At 39.6% G+C, this 13,948-nt stretch overlaps 1 pseudogene; it reads right to left on the minus strand.

The window, feature by feature from the left end:
• Positions 1–5,638: 5,638 nt before the first annotated feature.
• On the minus strand, positions 5,639–6,070 carry LOC111546853 (annotated as a pseudogene).
• Between the last annotated feature and the right edge of the window lie 7,878 nt (positions 6,071–13,948).

Here is a 13,948-nt window from a genome sequence, read left to right on the forward strand (position 1 = left end):
AGCACTATCCTCCTTTTGTGCATACCCATGACCCTTCATAAAATGGTCACAAGTATCTCATGATGTTGTTATTACACTCTCATTATCTGGAAGAACAGGTCATGTGTGTATGTATGTGCCATGTGCCTCACTATTGGAACCTGTCTCTATGTCTTCCTCTAACTCTACCATATGAGTATCAGTGGGAGGTAGAGACTTCCTCCCACTATAAAAACTGAAAATCTGAGATATTTTCTCAGCCTTCCTTTCATCAGGGCATAAGCATGTCATGTCACCAAGTCTCAGTCAATCAAATGTAACCCATCTAGACTTTTTGTCTCTGAAGAAGCAGAGAAAGAAGATGGCCAAGGCACCCATATCTCATCTCCAGAGACACTGTGGCTGCCATGCCTCTGACTGCACCCACTGTCCAGAGCTCATGGTTACTGACAAAAGTACCAGAATCATGTGATCTAAAGTGGCAGACACAGTGTATTCATAGGACTGTTAGTAGCCTGACCATTTTTTTTTTTTTTAATAAGGTTATGAAAATTTGACCTCCCTCTCTTCCTCCATTTTCTGAGGCTGGATCTGTTGCTTCCATGGCAATTTGGTGATGGTTGGATGAGAATTAGTTTCTGTTATTTGTAACTTAGACTGGATAGATATATCACATAAAATACAACAAGTTAAAAAGTATTAGGTGGTGATAAAACTAGGATTTTAAAAAACAATTTCTACTTCTGAACAAAGCAAAGTGAATAGGAGTGAGATTTGTCCTCTCACTTTAGGCCAACTAGAAAACTGGATAAAATAATGAAACAATATCTTTACACACTAGACAACAGGTAGTGCAAGCCTGTAATCTCAGAAAAGGAATAAGATGAGCCCTATTATTGCACAAGCTTATTGCCTAGAGGCAGTTTCCAGCCCACAGCATATGGAGGAGAAACCCAAAAAGAGCCCAATAATCTTGAAGACTAGAGAAGATAGGTCTCATAGTTCAGAGAGGTCAAGATGGCTAGAATGTGTGGGACAGAGTACTAGAGAAAAGAGAGCTGCACAGAGAGAGCTCTGGAAATCTGTAGAGGGGTCCTCTTAGAGTTTTGACTGAGAACTAACCTGCATATACATGAGAAAAAGACCAGGGAAAGAACCACCTAAAAGGAGCAGACAAAACAATTAATGAAGTGCAGGCAGGAGTGGAATAGTTTGTACTCCCTCCAGCCAGAGTGGAAAGACCTTGTAAACATGGGTCATCATTTCGAATCCTCAGAAGGGCATCATCTTAGCAGTGGGGTTACATTAGCCCTGGGCCAAAAGATAGACTAAAACCACCCTAACAGAGCTTAAGAGCAAGTCTCAAAAGAAAAAATACATACATTCAAAAGAATACAACAAAGTCTAGTGCCCAGAAACAAATTCAAAATGTCTGGTACCAAATAAAAAATTCCCAGGTATGCAAAGCAGCAGAAAATTATAATCAAAAATGAAAAGAAAAAATTCACAGGCCCCCAAATGGCAGACATAATGGATGTCAAGGACATTAAAAGAGCCTTTATGAATCTGTTCCTTATATTCAAGAAGGTAGAGGAAAACATTGCCATAATGATGACAGAAATAAAATACATGTTTAAAAACATATCTAGAGATTAAAAAAAAAACAATTAAAAAACACATTGGATGAGATTACCAGTAGATTACACACTGCAGAGGAAAAGATTAGTAGTTTTGAAGACATAGTATATAAATTACTCAAAATGAAGCACAGGGAAAAAAGACAAATTAATAAAGCATCCGTTACCTGTAGGATGTTTGACATATGTGTGATTGGAGTCCCAGAGAGGACAGAGAATGAGACAGGAAAAAAATGGAAAACTAATGGCCCCAAATGGTCCAAACTTGACTACAGTTTCAAGAAACCCAACAAACTCCAATGAAATAAATAAACCCATGTCAGAGATTGTCACATGCAAACTGATGAATACTAGTAATAAACAGAAAAATTTTAAAGTAGCCAGAGGATAAAAGATACATTATGTTCAGTGGAACAAAGATAAGAATAATGGCAGACTTTATGTTCGAAATTATGTAAGCCATAATGTAATGGAAATATTTTTTAAAAACTGGAAAAAAACAAAAACAAACAAACAAAAAAAACATACCTGTCAACCTAGGTTTCTTTATCCAGCAAAAATATTCTTCAAAATCAAAGCAAATGAAGACTTTCTCAGCAAACGGAAGCTGAAAGAATTCACTGTAAGCAGGTTTGCACTACAAAAATAGTTAAAGGACTTTTTTCAGGCATAAAGAAATATCTACATTCATTCCTTTGATAAACTCATCCAGTTTTATGACTTTTAAATAGTATCATTAACCTAACAACTGCTAAGTTTATATCTCCAGCCTCAAACTCATCCCTGAACTCTATATTGATACATAAAACTGCCTGTTCAGCATCTCAGCTTGAGTGTTTAATAGCATCACAGACTTTACTGTGTCCCAAACTGAATATCTAACTTCCACCCACAATCTTCACCATCTGGACAAATGACATTATCCTTGAAGTGTCTCAGGCCAAAAACCCTTCAAAGTATATCCTGAATCTGACCATTTCTTTATGTTTTAAAAAAATTTTTATGGATACATAATAGTTGTACATATTTAGGGAGAACATATGATATTTCAATATAAGCATATGATGTGTAATGGACAGGGTAATTAGGATATCCATCACCTCAATACTTACCCTTTCTTTTTGTTAGAAGCATTCCAATTCCAATCCTCTAATTATTTTGAAATATACAATATTATTATTAACTATATTCACCCTATTGTAATACCAAACCATAGCTCTTATTCCTTCTATATAACTGTATTTTGTAGCCATTAACAAAGCCTTCTTTATCTCCCCACTCCCCACTACATTTCCCAGCCTCTTGTGACCATCGTTCTACTTTTTACTGCCACAAGATCAATTTTTTTAGCTCCCACACGTGAGTGAGAGTAAGTAATATTTGTCTTTCTGTACCTGGCTTATTTCACTCAACCTCATGTCCTCCCATTTTATCCACGTTGTTGCAAATGACAGAATTTAATTCTTTTTATGGCTGAGTAATATTCCATTCTGTATATGAACTTTTTTTTATTCATTTATTGTAGACACTTAAGTTGATTCCATATCTTGGCTGTTGTGAATAGTGCTGCAATAAACAACGGGGCACAAATATCTCTTTGACATACCGAGTTATTTTATTTTGGCTATATATTCAGCAGTGGAATTGCTGAATCATTTAATAGTTATATTTTTAGTTTTTTGAGGGACCTCCATACTGTTTTTCACAATGGCTGTAATAATTTACATTCTCACCAACAGTGTATGAGCATTCCTTTTTCTTCACATCTTGACCAGCATCTGACACTTTTTGTCTTTTGGCTAAAAGCCATTTTAACTTAGGTGAGATGATACCTCATTGTGGTTTTGATTTTCATTTCCCTGATGATTAGTAATGTTGACCATTTTTAAATATACCTATTGGCCATTTATAAGTTGTCTTTTGAGAAATGTCTGTTCATATCTTTTGCCCATTTATATATATTGTTTTTTGCGATTGAGTTGTTTGAGTTCCTTATATATTCTGGTTATTGTTCCCTTTTCAATTGAATAATTTGCAAATATTTTCTCCCATTCTGTAGGTTGTCTCTTTGTTAGTTGTTTCCTTTGCTGTGTGGAACCTTTTTAGCTTGATGTGACCTCATGTGTCCATTTCTGCTTTGGTCGCCTGTGCTTATGAGGTTTTACTCATGAAACCTTTGCCCAGACCAATGTCCTGGAGAATTACCCCAATGTTTTCTCCTAGGAGTTTCATAGTTTCAGGTCTTAGATTTAACTTTTTAATCCATTTTTATTTTATTTTTGTATATATTGAGAAATATGGGGTCTAGTTTTATTATTCTGCATATGGACATCCAGTTTCCCCAGCACCATTGATTGAAGAGCCTGTCCTTTCCCCAATGTATGTTCCTGGCACCTTTGTCAAAAATTAATTGGCTGTAAATATGCAGGTTTATTTCTGGGTTCTCTATTCTGTTCCATGGGTCTATGTGTCTGTCTTTATGCCAGCACTCTGCTGTTTTAGTTAGTACAGCTTTGTATTATATAGGTAACATGATATCCCAGCTTTGTTATTTTTTTAAATCAGGATTCCTTTCACTACTTGGGGTCTTCTACAGTTCCATATAAATGTTAGGATTGTTTCTTCCTTTATGTTAAGAATGTCATTGGTATTTTGATAGGGATTGCATTGAGTCCATAAATTGCTTTGGGTAGTATGGACACTTTAACAATGTTATTTCTTCCAATCCATGAACATGGAATCTTTCCATATTTTGGTGTCCACCTCAGTTTCTTTCATCAATGTTTTGTAGTTTTCACTGTAGAGATCTTTCACTTCTTTGATTAAGTTTATTCCTAGATATTTTATTTTATTATCATTATTATTATTTTTTTTTAGAGATGGGGATCTCACTCTATTACCCAAGCTGGAGTGCAGTGGAGTGAACCTTGAACTCCTGGGCTCAAGCGATCCTTTTGCCTCAGCCTCCTGAGTGGCTAGGATTACAGGTACAATCTATGGGTCTGGCTCTTTTATTTTATGTGCAGCTATGGTAAATGCAATTGCTTTCTTGGTTTCATTTACAGATAGTTCACTGTTGGCATATAGAAATGCTACTGATTTGTATGTTAATTTTGTATCCTGCAATTTTATTAAATTTACAGTTCTAATAGATTTTTGGTGGAATCTTTAGGTTTTTCTAAATATAATATCATGTCATCTGAAACAAGGATAATTTGATATCTGCCTTTCTAATTTGGATGTCCTTTATTTCTTTCTCTTATTTAATTGCTCTGGTTAAGACTTCTAGTACTATGTTGAATAAAAGTGGTGAAACTGGACATCCTTTCCTTGTTCTACATCTTAAGGAAGGTTTTCAGTTTTCCCTGTTCGGTATTATATTAGCTGTGGGTTTGTCAAATATGGCCCTTATTGTGTTGAGGTATATTCTTTCTATATGCAGTTTGCTGAGAGCTTTTATCCATTTCTTCTACTTTTTCCAACTTATTGGCATATAGTTGCTCATAATGGTCTGTGATGATCCTTTGAATTCCTGTGGTAACAGTTGTAATGTCTCCTTTTGTCTATAATTTTATTTGGGCCTTCTCTCTTCTTTTCTTAGTATGGCTAAAGGTTTGCCGATTTTGTTCACCTACATTTTTTTCAGTTTCAAATTTTATTTCATTAACTTAAAAGGTAGACAAAATGTTTATTTCAAATCGAATTGAAATTTATCTGAAACAGGTAACTTATTTCAAGTAACTTATTGTACATTGTCCATTTAAAAATATTTTTTCTTCCAAAAAACTGCATTGAAAGACTAAAAACTTCTTTTATACTGCATAAAAGCGAGATGCAAACTTCTGATGTAAATGTATTTAACTGTCAACTTCGATGATAAAGATGAGAGGTTCCCATCTTTCACAAGGGTTCACAGTTCAGTTAAATGATATAAAAAAAGCTTCTGTTCTCCTCCGATACAAATTCGAAGCCGCCATTCATGTTTCTGACAGCAGTACCACAAACTGGATGCGGATACTAGGTTACTTCTTTTTCTTTGCTTTCCCTTTTCTACTTCCCTCTCCTTGTTGAAGACTTTGGTCACCACCTCCTGTTTTTTGTGTCCTTCTTTTTAGTTTCGGTGTTATTTCTGCTGCAAACAACATTACTGACTTACATGACAGGAACTGTGCAAGGCAGAGGCCACCATCTTCCTGTTTGAGTTGGACCCGGACTCTGTCTCTGTATTGGACATCATGATTCCATTCTCTAGAGTACATTTTATTTTTCTCAAGAAATACGTTAAGTCCAACTTCTGAACACACATCTTGAATCTCTGTAGCTGTAGGATTTCCAACAGCCTCACTTACGGGGATTCGCCTTCCCTCTGCAATGGTCTTATTACTTAAATAAGCAGGATAGATACAAATAAACCTGTCCTGGTTGGCCGGGAACCATGAGGCAGTTCAAGCCATCTTCACAAGAGTCCAAACAGCAACCTTGTTTACCTATTTTTTTAAAAAAACATTTTTTCATTGATCTTTTGTAATTTTCTCTAGTCTCAGTGTTTTAATTTCTGCTCTGGTCATAAATTTTTCTAGTAATTTTGCCTTTGGTTTGCTCTTGCTTTTCTAGTTAGATTATTTATTTGAAGTCTTTCTGCGTTTTTAATATAGGTGTTTATTGCTGTAAGTGTTCCTCTTTATATTGCTTTTGCTGTATTACAGGTTTGGGTGTGGTGTTTCCATTTTCATTTGTTTCAGGAAATTTTAAAATTTCCTTTTTCATTTCGTGACCAGTGGCCATTCAGGAGCATGTTTAATTTCCATGTATTTGTGTGGTTTTCAAAGTTCCTCTAGTTATGGATTTCTATTTTTATTCCATTGTGGTCAGAAAAGATACTTGATTTAATTTTAATTTTTTAAAATTATTTGAGACTTGTTTTGGGACCTAACATATGGTCTATCCTCAAGAAAGTTCTGTGTGCTGAGGAGAAAAATGTGTATTCTGCAGCTATTGGATAAAAATGTTCTGTAAATGTCTATTAGGTTCGATTTATCTGTAGTGCAGATCAAGTTCCATCTTGCTCTGCCGCCTACGCTGGAGTGCAGTGGCGTGATCTCGGCTCACTGCAAGCTCCGCCTCCTGGGTTCACACCATTCTCCTGCGTCAGCCTCCCAAGTAGCTGGGACTACAGGCGCCCGCCACCTCACCCGGCTAATTTTTTGTATATTTAGTAGAGATAGGGTTTCACTGTGTTAGCCAGGATGGTCTCAATCTCCTGACTTGGTGATCCATCCACCTTGGCCTCTCAAAGTGCTGGGATTATAGGTGTGAGCCACCGCACCCAGCCGAATATGATTGTTTAGTAAGATAAATGCATCAGGTGTCTGGGCTATCAAAATAAAATAGAAAATTGCTGCCGTATGTGTAGGATGAAAACCAAGGCTGGTGGCTTTAGCGCCTTGCATACAATGCTCAACAAAATGTTAATGTTGATCAGCCTCTGACATCATTCACTCTTCACCCCACCCAAATCTGACTTCTGCCCCTCCATTAAACCAGCTCTCACCCTGGTCACCAGTGAGATGCTTTTTCTTTTTTCCATGATCTCATGGCTGCATACATAGATCTCTCCCTCCCTGGGTGATATGGAGGATGTTGAGGAGTCCATATCACCCCTCTGTTGGAGGAGTCCGTACCACCCCTCTGTCCTGGATTCCTCCTGCAGTTCAGCCACTTCTTATCGTGCTCTTTTGTGGACTTCTCCACTCACCCTTTCAATGTTGGCGTTCCCCAAAGTTCTGTCTTCTTTGCTTCTGAGAAACAGGAAATTATTGTGGATCACCCCAGGTCATTCTCTAGTCTAATACCTTGAGAAGTGTTCTGGGTGTTTCTGCTAACTGAACCTAACAGATTCCCATATCAAAATGCATTTGGAAAGTGAGAAGGCATTACGTATTAAACATCAGGCATCCACAACTCCCTAGAAGTTCCATCACTTCTTTGGACTTTATAAGGATCCTCTCATCTAAATTTTCCACCTTGAGGATCTTACTTAGTCTGGAAAAAGTCTAGAAATGTGTAAGAGAAGCTTCTTCTCTTCTCATGAGAAGCATGTGGTCAGAGAGGTCATCTTGGAAGCAACAGACTGAAGAGGTTCTTTGAAAACAAAATTTAGGCCAGGTGCAGTGGCTCACACCTGTAATCCCAACACTTTGGGAGGCCAAGGCAGGCAGATCACCTGAGTTCAGGAGTTCAAGACCAGTTTGGCCAACATGGCGAAACCCCATCTCTACTAAAAATACAAAAATTAGCCGGGTGTGGTGGTGCATGCCTGTAGTCTCAGCTACTCAGGAGGCTGAAGCACAAGAATGACTTGAACCCGGGAGGTGGAGGTTGCAGTGAGCCAAGATCATGCCACTGCACTCAGCCTGGGCAACAGAGTAAAACATGGCTCAAAAAAAGAAGAGAAAAGAAAATTTAAAGCTGGCGTGGTGGCTCACACCTATAATCCCAGCACTTTGGGAGGCTGAGGCGGGTGGATCACCTGAGGTCAGAAGTTTGAGACCATCCTGGCCAACATGGCAAAAACCCCTTCTCTACTAAAAATACAAAAATTAGCCAGTTGTGGTGGTGGGTGCCTGTAGTCTCAGCTCCTTGAGAGGTGAGGCAGGAATTGCTTGAACCTGGGAGGCAGAGGTTGCAGTGAGCCGAGATTGCACCACTGCACTCCAGGCCGGGCAACAGAAGGAGACTCCATCTCAAACAGGAAAAGAAAAGAAAATTTAAAAACACAGAGGAGGGCATTTTCCATGGGAAGTGTTTTTCCACTTAGTTTCTTATAGTCGACATTACTTTCAACGCCTTTGAGTGCAGCAGCCTGCCTTGCTCCTGATGGCCAGGGAGCAAATAAAAAGCCAGCCCTTTGTAAACTATGACTTTCTACACACGTGTCAGGAAGCTTTTGTATGGACCATTGTTCAGTTTAAAAAATATTTAAAACCCTTTTTTTATTCACTTAGCCATTAAAAATCAGAGTAAAGACTGGGCACGGTGGCTCACACCTGTAATCCCAGCACTTTGGGAGGCTGATGCTGGCAGATCACGAGGTCAGGAGATCAAGACCACAGTGAAACCCTGTCTCTACTAAAAATACAAAAAATTAGCCAGGCACGGTGGCAGGCGCCTGTAGTCCCAGCTACTTGGGAGGCTGAGGCAGGAGAATGGTGTGAACCCGGGAGGCGGAGCTTGCAGTGAGCCGAGATCGCACCACTGCACTCCAGCTTGGGCGACAGAGTGAGACTCCGTCTCAAAAAAAAATCAGAGTAGAAAACATAACATTTTAGGGATAAAAATAGGAAAAATGGTATTTCAATGCTCTTTTTCATGTTTGTTTCCCATGTTGATTGAAAAGGCATCTGGCCTATGAACCATGTATGAAGTGGGACCATGAGGTATGAGGGACTAAAATGTACCATCTGAAGGATGATTTGTGAAACTTGAGAATGAATCACAGGACTGCCCTTGGGTCTTTAATCCACTATCAAGCTCCAGTTGACTATTCCTTGTGTTACAGGTAGGAGGAGCTCTATCTAAATGGCAGGCTGATTCTGTTAGGCTGTGTTCCTTTTTTAGTGAGAAGTCAAAATCAATCCATCTGCCTTTCAATCCACTGATCGAATCAAGAGAGCTTGAAACTGATAACCAAGAGGGAGGGGGAATGTATGCCCAGACGCAAGAAATTAACCAGATGCTGGAAAGGATATCAGGCATGTCCAGTGAAACAGAAAAATAACAGAGGAACCTCCCAGTAATTCTCAGGGAGAGGAAGAAACTCAGCCGTTTCTATACCATTGCACAAATCAAGGCAAGCAGATAAAAATTAAATTGAGATTTTTAAAAAGAGAAGAATTCTACCTCATAGATGGGGTTGAGAAATGAGACTTACAAAGGAATATGGCAATGGAAGTTTGCATGTTTTCTCCAGACATAAACACTTAATAAAAATGCTACGATGTGGGTATAGACAAACGAATTCTAAAGTTTATAGAGAGAGGCAAAAGACCTAGAATAGCCAATACAATATTTAAGGAAAAAAATCCAAGCTGGAAGACTGACACTACCCGACTTCAGGACTTACTATAAAGCTACAGTAATTAAGACGAGGTAGTGTTGGTAAAAGAATGGACAAATTGATCAATAGAACAGAATAGACAGCCCAGAAACCCACATAAATATAACCAACTGATCTTTGACAAAGGAGAAAAAGCAATAGAGTGGAGAAAAGATAGTGTTTTTAACAAATGGTGTTGGAAGAACTAGACATTCACATGCAAAAACACTTAATCTAGACACAGATCTTACACCTATAGAAATTAACTCAAAATAGATTACAGTCCTAAATGTAAAACACAAAACTATAAACTCCTAGAAGATAACATAGGAGAAAATCCAGATAACCTTGGACATGGTGATGACATTTTAGATATAGCCCTAAATGTATGATCCACTAAAGAGATAACTGGTAAGCAGGACTCCGTTAAAATTAAAAACCTCTGCTCTGCGAAAGACAATGTTAAGGGAATGAGACTAGCAACACACTGGGAGAACATACATGGCGAAAGACACATCTGAAAAAAGGACTATTATTCTAAATATACAAGGAACTCTTAAAACTCAACAGTAAGAAAATAACCCAATTTAAAAATGGGGCCAGGCATGGTGGCTCATGCCTATTATCCCAGCACTTTGGGAGGCCGAGGCAGGCGGATCACTTGAGGTCAGGGGTTTGAGGCCAGCCTGGCCAACATGGTGAAACCGTCTCTACTAAAAACACAAAAATTAGCTGGGCGTGGTAGAGGGCGCCTGTAATCCCAGCTACTTGGGAGGCTAAGGCAGGAGAATGGCTTGAACCCAGGAGGCGGAGGTTGCAGTGAGCCAAGATCATACCACTGCACTCCAACCTGAGTGAGACTTTGTCTCAAAAAAAAAAAAAAATGGGCAAAATACCTGAACAAATACCTCACCAAAGAAGAAGGTATACAGACGGCAAATAAATATGAAAAGATGTTCAACATCATATGTCATTAGGGAATTGCAAATTAAAACAATGACATACCTATTAGAATGGCCAAAATCCAAAACACTGAGAACACCAAATTATGGAGAGGAAGTAGAGCAACAAAAGCTGATTCATCGCTGGTGGGAATGCAAAATGGTACACCTGCTTGGGAAGACAGTGTGGCCGTTTCTTACAAAACTAAACACAGTCACCGTATGATCCACCAATCGTGGATTGTTTCTTGGTATCTACCCAAGTGAGTCTGAAAACTGATGTCCATACAAAAACCTGCACCACTGAGGTTGCGCCACGGCACTCCAACCTGGCTGACAGAGCAAGACTCCACCTCAAAAAAAAAAAAAAAAAAAAAAAATACATAGAGAAAACTTAAATGTACATTACTAAGTGGAAAAAAAAAAAAGCCTACCTGAAAAGGCTGCATACCATGATTCCAACTATATGACATACTGGAAAAGGGAAAACTCTGGAGACAGTAAAATAATCAGTGGTTGAAGGTAGGGAGGGCTGAATAGGTGAAGCACAGGGAATTTTTTTATGGCCATGACACTATTCTGTGTGGTGCTATGATGGAGGATAGATGTCATTACACATTTGTCCCAATCCACAGAATGTACAGCACCAAGAGTGGATCTCAATGTTAACTATGGACTTCGGGTGATAATGATGCATCAGTGTAGGTTAATCGATTGTAACAAATGAATCACTCTGGTGGGGTGGTAAGTAGTAGAGGCTGTGCCTGTGTAGGGGTAGGAAGTATATGAGAAACCTCTATACTTTCCATTCAATTTTGCTATGAACCTAAAACTGCTCTCAAAAATAAGGCCTATTACAGAAAATATCCTGCAGTACGGCAGAAGCTAAACACTAGTAGGGAAATCACTAAACCTGAGAAGAGGCAGATGACAGAGAGTGTTTGGGTGATGGGACTGTAGAAGAGAGCGAGGCCAGAGGGAATCCTACAAAAGAAGGCCTGGCCACAGCACACGTGTAGCTAGCGTTTATTCCCCTCCTGGCACAGAACTGGCGCAGAAACAAGACTCGGTGTAAAAGAGGTTTCTGTCCCCCTGCACCATCCTGAAGCTTCGTGCAGCTAAAAGCAAGGTCCCTGGGAAAAAATGTGCCTGCCAGAGGATATGTCTGCAACAATCTAGGCAGGGAGACTTAAAATTCAGAGAAAATATAGGCAGAATTTTATGGCCAAAGACAATAGAGAAGAGTGTTCAAGAGGATTGGGAGGCTTTAATTAATTCTAAGTACTCAAACTCAGTGATCTTGAAGAAGAAACAGTAAAGCTGTTTGATTAAATCCAGGCATCCAATAACCTCTTGACCTGACCTGATGCTAATTCTGGAGATAGGGAAACTGAGTCTGAATTTGTTAAAGATTTCCTGTTTGGTAGGTTGAGGCAGGGCTTAAATCACGGTGTGACTCCCAACTCCTCCTTCTATCCTACCCCACCCCATACTCCTCATTTGAAATTAAGAGAAACTGGCCGGGTGCAGTGACTCACGCCTGTAATCCCAGCCCTTTGGGAGGCCAAGGCGGGCAGATCACGAGGTCAGCAGATCGAGACCATCCTGGCTAACACGGTGAAACCCCGTCTCTATTAAAATTATAAAAAATTAGCCAGGCATGGTGGCGGGCGCCTGTAGTCCCAGCTACTCGGGAGGCTGGGGCAGGAGAATGGCGTGAACCCGGGAGGCAGAGCTTGCAGTGAGCAGAGATCGCACCACTGCACTCCAGCCTGGGCGACAGAGCGAGACTCTGACTCAAAAAGAAATAAAGATTACTTGATGAACACAAGTGGTAAAGGATGGATCTCACCCCAGAAGCTCAGGATGAGACTAAGTTGATCGCCCAGTGCCCTGGGCCAAAGGCTACTTTGTAAGATGAGGGCTCACCTGGAAATCAAGTGACCATCCAGTGAGGTTAGCATCCTCTTAGTGGGGGAAATGGTGGTGAGAGGATGACACATAGATGCAGTGTGTTTCTGGTTTCTTCTTATGCAATCTGAAAATAACTTCATGAAGCTGAGAAGGAAGATATGAACAGTCAAGCATCCTAATCACATTTATTCTCAACTAATGTGTGCAGACGTCTGTTTCTCGGTGGTTCTCAATACTGACCACACATTAGTCACCTAGGGAGGTTTTTTTTAAAGACCAGATGCCCAGGTTTGCTTCCTCTAAATTAGAAATTCTCCTTCCTTGCTAACTTAGAAAGGTTACGCTTCCTTCTCTTCCCAACAATGTTTCATTTGCCCAAACTTGCTGGGACAGTGGCAGGTCCAGAATCTCAATAGAAGAACGATTTAGTGCCCACAATCTAGTTGTTGGAGTGTTTGTGCACGTCTGCAGGAGCTGTTTTTCTAGCATTTGCATAATGTTAACATATTGTCAAGGGGGAAAGGGGTGGAAGAGCAGGACTCAGGCCTGTGGCTTAGGAAATCAACCACAGGTTCCACCACTCACCTCTGAAAAAACTGAAGCTCACCCTACCCTGTAGTAGAAACTTTCCAATCTGGATGAAAACCTAAATTGATCTCAAATGCAGTATGGCAAATGCCATTTAACTTCTTCCTAAGTGTCTTCTTATAGCACAGTGTCGCCTTTGTGGATACACCAGGCTGCTTCCTGAAATCCTTGCATCTGTTTTTTTATAGTTTGTATTCTTCCTTCTCAGTGGGTATTACCTGTCTGGCCATTGTCTACCAGAAACCCTCTACTCTGATGCTTCTAAGCTGTTGCAAAGTGGAAAAGCAGTTGTGTAACCATGTGAGAAATGTGTCACATGAACATTGAAACGCTCCCAATAAGATGTTCTACCTGAGGAACAAACTGCAAGCAGCTTGGATGTCCTAGTGCTGATTTTGTCTGCTCAGATACATCCTTGGTTCATGTTGATACGTTCCAGGCACTGAGGTTACAACTGAGACCCCCAGACAATAGAACTTCAATCCAACACTAATTGCCATCACTCCCATTTTATAAGGACCAACAGCATCAGGGCGGTCAAAAGACATCTTTGTCACTAAAATCCACAATTCAATGGCACTGGCTGAGCCCTGTCAGGGTTCTTAGGTGTCTTTGTAAAGTTCACTTCAGAATGTTAGGGATGTTCAAAGAATTATCAAAAAGCTTAGCCATGATAAGAGTTTTTTAAAAATTTACAGAAGCCCAAGAAGATGATAAAATAATACGATTTTGACCCAACATTTTAAAATACCAGTTTTAGGTAAGGGAAAAAAATCCACTTTTTCTTAAGAAAA

This window comes from Piliocolobus tephrosceles, chromosome 18, assembly GCF_002776525.5.
Source record: "Piliocolobus tephrosceles isolate RC106 chromosome 18, ASM277652v3, whole genome shotgun sequence".
NCBI classification, from domain to species: Eukaryota; Metazoa; Chordata; class Mammalia; order Primates; family Cercopithecidae; genus Piliocolobus; species Piliocolobus tephrosceles.